The sequence below is a fragment of the Bos taurus genome, chromosome 26 (genome assembly GCF_002263795.3).
Source record: "Bos taurus isolate L1 Dominette 01449 registration number 42190680 breed Hereford chromosome 26, ARS-UCD2.0, whole genome shotgun sequence".
NCBI classification, from domain to species: domain Eukaryota; kingdom Metazoa; phylum Chordata; class Mammalia; order Artiodactyla; family Bovidae; genus Bos; species Bos taurus.
The window spans coordinates 24,647,268-24,653,267 of NC_037353.1; positions in this window are offsets into that span (position 1 = coordinate 24,647,268).

The following is a 6,000-nucleotide window of genomic DNA, read 5'->3' on the forward strand; positions in this document are numbered from 1 at the left end:
GACCCACCCAGGGCCTGAATGGGCTCACACTCTGCACTGTGATACCTTCCCAGATGCTGCAGCAGTGAGAACCCACCCTGGCTCAGGAACGAGTGCTGGCAGCCCCAGTGAGGCCTAAGCACCTCCCTTGGTGACATGTCCTGGGGCTCCAGTGTTTTGCCCAAGCTCTCCACTGTCCCTGGCCCTGATTTGGAGAGTGATGGACTGAGCTGGGCAAACAAGACATGCCCTGGGAGACAATAAAGATCTGCTCCCGTTCAGACATCCTCTTCCCTTCACCATCCAGAATCCCATGCTGACGGATGGCAGGAGGCCCCAGCCTCGGGCTGATGGCTCACAGAGAGGGCTGACAGCCAAAGACTGGCCAAAAACAAAGGGCTTTTTGACTTTCCAATCCCAATGAGAAGCCTGGATGACTCCAGCAAGTTTGTTTCCCTAAAACTCACTCTCCTTGGGAACAATTTAAAAATCTCAGAACAGCCAAAGGGAGGCATGGTCTTGGGGCAATTAATGACCCCCACAACAAGCTAAGGCCATTTCTATTGTATGTAAGCTTGTTGCTGCTGCTGCTGCTAAGTCACTTCAGCCGTGTCCGACTCTGTGTGACCCCATAGACGGCAGCCCACGAGGCTCCCCCATCCCTGGGATTCTCCAGACAAGAACACTGGAGTGGGTTATGTAAGCTTGTTAGTGAGAAAGAAACCACCGGTTGTTGCTGGCTCCTGCCGGTGCTCAGTTACTGTGGTGGGAAGGGGCTTGGGCTGTGCCAACTGCTCCTAATTAAGCCAGTTAAACATGTCAGATTGCAGAATACCCAGGTCAGTACAGCTCAACTGGAAGAGAAATTAGGGTTCAGTCTTAGCACCTCAGTTCTGCCCCACAGTTAGAGGAACTTCCTGTGGCCTTTCTCGCTCTAGCCACTTACCTGAAATAATAGCAGAGGCCTGCTTTGATCCCAGCCTTGTGACCAATGGTCCAAAGCCCCTTCCCACCACAGATAGATTAAGACCTCCTACTTAAACATGAAACCCTTTCTTCTCTTTCCTTTACTCTGACATTGACCTAGAAAGATGACTCCCTCATCGGTATCTCCCAAGACACTGATAAGGGGAGTAACCTCTGAAATTTAGAGCAACTTTTATTTCAGGCTAAGAGAAAAATCTCACCAACTCCTGACTTGAAGGGGCTCACACAACAGTTCTTACAAATGAATCCATTAACAGTGCCGCCTTCATGGAAGCAAGTTTGTGCCCCAACAGGATTCGCTTTTGTCTGTGGTTGTAACCTGTGAGTGGACCTATGGGTGCCTGAATGGCTGAAGCAGGAGCAGTGCCTCCTAGGTTATCTAACCATGTCCCTAACTATTCTGGAAAGGACTGACCGGGAGTTTTTTCCTGATTCACAGTTTCTGTCGTTAGCAGTGAACACAGCCTAGTTTTCTGATTAGGAGTAGTGAGACTACTATGATCAGTAACCTCTCTGAAACTCTTTTTTTCTTAGTTCAGTTTTATTGAGATATAATCTACATACAGCACTGTATAGGTTCAAGATGCACAGATGAGAGACTTGATCTTCACACATCATGAAGTGATTATCACCCTGAATTTAGTGAATGTCCATCATCTCACATAGATGTGAAATTAAAGAAATAGAAAAAAATATTTATTCTTTGTGATGAGAACTCCTAAGATTTACTCTCTTAATGATTTTCATATATAACATATGGCAGTGTTAATTACATTTATTTTGCTGTACATTGAAACGCTAGTACTTATATATTTATAACTGGAAGTTTGTACCTTTTGACCGCCTTCATTCATTTCCCCCTCCTCCTGCTCCTCACCTCTAGTAACCACAAATCAGACCTCTTTTTCTGAGTGAGTTTGCTTTTGAAATATAGTTGGCCAACACTATGTTAGTTCTTGGTGCACAATATAGTTATTTTGTATTTCTATACATTTCAAAGTGACCACCGTAAGTCTATTTATGTTACTGTATGGAGGTATGATGTAGTTTTTGACTATGTTTCCCACACTGTACATTTCATGTTTGTGAGTCATTTACTTTGTACTTCTTAATCTCCCTCACCTATTTCTCTCCTCCCTCTATCTTCCTGAGACCTCTCCTTAACCCTTGATGATAAAGCAGATTTTCTTGCTAAGCAATTAGCTTCCCAGCAAAAATCACTGGACTCTCTAGCCAAGTTTGTTCTTGATAATCGGATAGTCCTTGGTTTTCTTTTAGCTGAGTAAGGAGGTGTCTACGCTGTGGCCAACACTACCTTAGGCACCTGGATTAGCACTTTGTGAGGAGCTGAAACTTGGTTACAAATGATTACTGAGGGTACTCTTTCTGCCCCCTTCTGATGCCTATGTCAGAAGCTTTCTCTATCTCCTTTATACTTTAATAAAACTTTATTACACACACACACACACACACACAAAACAAATGATTACTGAGTAAATAGATAACTAATGAGAACCTACCCTATAGCTCAGGGAACTCTGAGTGAGTGGAAGTCGCTCAGTCATGTCCGACTCTTTGCGACCCCACAGACTATACAGTCCATGGAATTCCCCAGGCCAGAACACTGGAGTGGGAAGCCTTTCCCTTCTCCAGGGGATCTTCCCAACTCAGGGATCGTACCCAGGTCTCCGGCATTGCAGGCGGATTCTTTACGAACTGAGCTATCAGGGAAGCCTGTGGTGACCTAAATGGGAAGGAAATTAAAAAAGAGAGGATACACACACACACACACACACACACACACACACATATGTATAGCTGATTCACTTCACTGTACAGTAGAAACTAACACATTGTAAAGCAGCTATACTCCAATAAAAATTAATTGAAATAAAATTTAAAAAATCACTGACCAAGCCACTTGGCTTAGAAATAACTCTTTGATGGTGTCCTTTTATTTGATTCTGATTGGTTTGGGTTTTGGGGACCATGGCTCCAAAAGTGCACTCCAAACCCTGGGAATTGATCTATTTATAGTTATTGTAAAAATCCCCCGGTGCATCATATCCTCTCAAAAACTGTAATATATGTTCGCAGCCACTAACTGCCAAGCAAATCATCTCCGTAAGACTGGCATGTCAGAAAAGGGAAGAGAATGACCGATTTAAGGATTATGAACAGGGATCTGTGACTGTCACAGGGATTAAACCAAAGAGAAGGACCTCAGGATACCACACCCAGGATTAACGAAGCTGCAAGAACTACAGAGTGGTGGCCAAGAGTGGCACTAATGCCTTAAATTTTGACCATGTCTCTCAGTTAGAGTTTATCAAAAGGGGATTTGCTAAAAAAAAAAAAAAAAAAAAGACCCAAACCATTTGTCCCATGCTAGCGTGCTAAGTTGCTTCAGTTGTGTCCAACTCTGTGGGACCCTATTGACTGTAGCCCACCAGGCTTCTCCAGGTAAGAACACTGGAGTGAGTTGCCTTGACCTCCTCCAGGGGATCTTCTTGACCCAGGGATCAAACCCACGTCTCTTATGTCTCCTGCACTGGCAAGCAGGTTCTTTACTACTAGCTCCACCAGGGAAGCCCCTCATTTGCCCCAGCAACAGCTACATGAGATTTAACTGCAGTTTCAACCTCTCCAGGTATGTGACTTTTAAACAGACATTGAAATTTCCTGATCAGCCCTAGTGAGGTAATCTGTATAAAAAGACCCTTGCCATTCCCTTACTCTCAACATAAGATGACCTGGCCTGGAACAATTCTTTTTCAAGCCAATAACTTATACCAGACCACCTGACCTGCCTCTTGAGAAACTTGTATGCAGGTCAGGAAGCAACAGTTAGAACTGGACATGGAACAACAGACTGGTTCCAAATAGGAAAAGGAGTATGTCAAGGCTGTATATTGTCACCCTGCTTATTTAACTTATATGCAGAGTACATCATGAGAAACGCTGGGCTGGAGGAAGCACAAGCTAGAATCAAGATTGCCGGGAAAAGTATCAATAACCTCAGATATGCAGATGACACCACCCTTATGGCAGAAAGTGAAGAGGAACTAAAGAGCTTCTTGATGAAAGTGAAAGAGGGAGTGAAAAAGTTGGCTTAAAGCTCAACATTCAGAAAACGAAGATCATGGCATCCGGTCCCATCACTTCATGGCAAATAGATGGGGAAACAGTGGAAACAATGGCTGACTTTATTTTTCTGGGCTCCAAAATCACTGCAGATGGTGATTGCAGCTGTGAAATTAAAAGATGCTTACTCCTTGGAAGGAAAGTTATGACCAACCTAGATAGCATATTCAAAAGCAGAGACACTACTTTGCCAACAAAGGTCTGTCCAGTCAAGGCTATGGTTTTTCCAGTGGTCATGTATGGATGTGAGAGTTGGACTATAAAGAAAGCTGAGCGCTGAAGAATTGATGCTTTTGAACTGTGGTGTTGGAGAAGACTCTTGAGAGTCCCTTGGATTGCTAGATCCAACCAGTACATCCTAAAGGAGATCAGTCCTGGGTGTTCGTTGGAAGTACTGATGCTGAAGCTGAAACTCCAATAGTTTGCGAAGAGCTGACTCATTTGAAAAGACCCTGATGCTGGGAAAGATTGAGGGCAGGAGGAGAAGGAGACGACAGAGGATGAGATGGTTGGATGGCATCACCGACTTGATGGACATGGATTTGGGTGGACTTCGGGAGTTTGTGATGGCCTGGCGTGCTGCGGTTCATGGGGTCACAAGGAGTTGGACACAAATGAGTGACTGAAATGAACTGAATAACATACTTGCCCCTCTCTCCTTCTGCCTATGAAAGCCTTCCATTTTGTACAGCCCCTAGGAGAACCCTTCTGTTTACTGAATGGGATGCTGTTTGATTCATCATTGAATGAAACCAATTAGATTTTCAAATTAACTCCATATAATTTTTTTAAAAAAAGCTTAAACGACATAAATTAATCGTCTCCCAACTCTTGATGACAGAAGTCCCAGATCAAGGCATTGGCAGGCTTGGCTCATCCTGCGGCCTCGCTCCTTGGTTTGCAGACAGCTATCTTCTTGCCTGGAGTGCTGCAGTCTATGGGGTCACAAACAGTTGGACACGACTGGGTGACTGAATGACAACAACATCTTTCTATATTTGCATGGCCTCTCTGTTCATGTGCATCTCTGATCTGTGTGTCCTAATCTCCTCTTACTATAGGGACACCAGTCAGATTGGATTAAGGTTTACCTAACAGCCTTTTTTTTTTTTTAATTTATTTTAATTGGAGGTGCTTTACTTTACAATGTTGTTGTGGTTTTTGCCATACATTCACATGAATTCAGCCATGGGTATACATGTGTTCCCCATCTTGAAACTCCCTCCCACCTCCCTCCCCACCCCATACCTCAGGGTTGTCCCAGTGCACCAACCCTGAGCACCCTGTCTCATGCGTCAAACCTGGACTAGCAATCTATTTCACAAATGATAATACACATGTTTCAATGCTATTCTCTCAAATCATCCCACCCTCGCCTTCTCCCACAGAGTCCAAAAGTCTGTTCTTTACATCTGTGTCTCTTCTGCTGTCTCACATACAGGGTCATCATTACCATCTTTCTAAATTCCATATATGTGCGTTAATATACTGTATTGGTGTTTTTCTTTCTGACTTACTTCACTCTGTATAATAGACTCCAGTTTCATCCACCTTATTAGAACTGATTCAAATGCATTCTTCTTAATAGCTGAGTAATATTCCATTGTGTATATGTACCACAGCTTTCTTATCCATTCATCTGCTGATGGACATCTAGGTTGCTTCCATGTCCTGGCTATTGTAAACAGTGCTGTGATGAACATTGGGGTACACGTGTCTCTTTCAATTCTGGTTTCCTCGGTGTGTATGCCCAGCAGTGGGATTGTTGGGTTGTATGGCAATTCTGTTTCCAGTTTTTTAAGGAATCTCCACACTGTTCTCCATAGTAGTAACAGCCTTGTTTTAACCTAATTGCTTTATAAGGTCATATCTCCAAATATTATCACATTC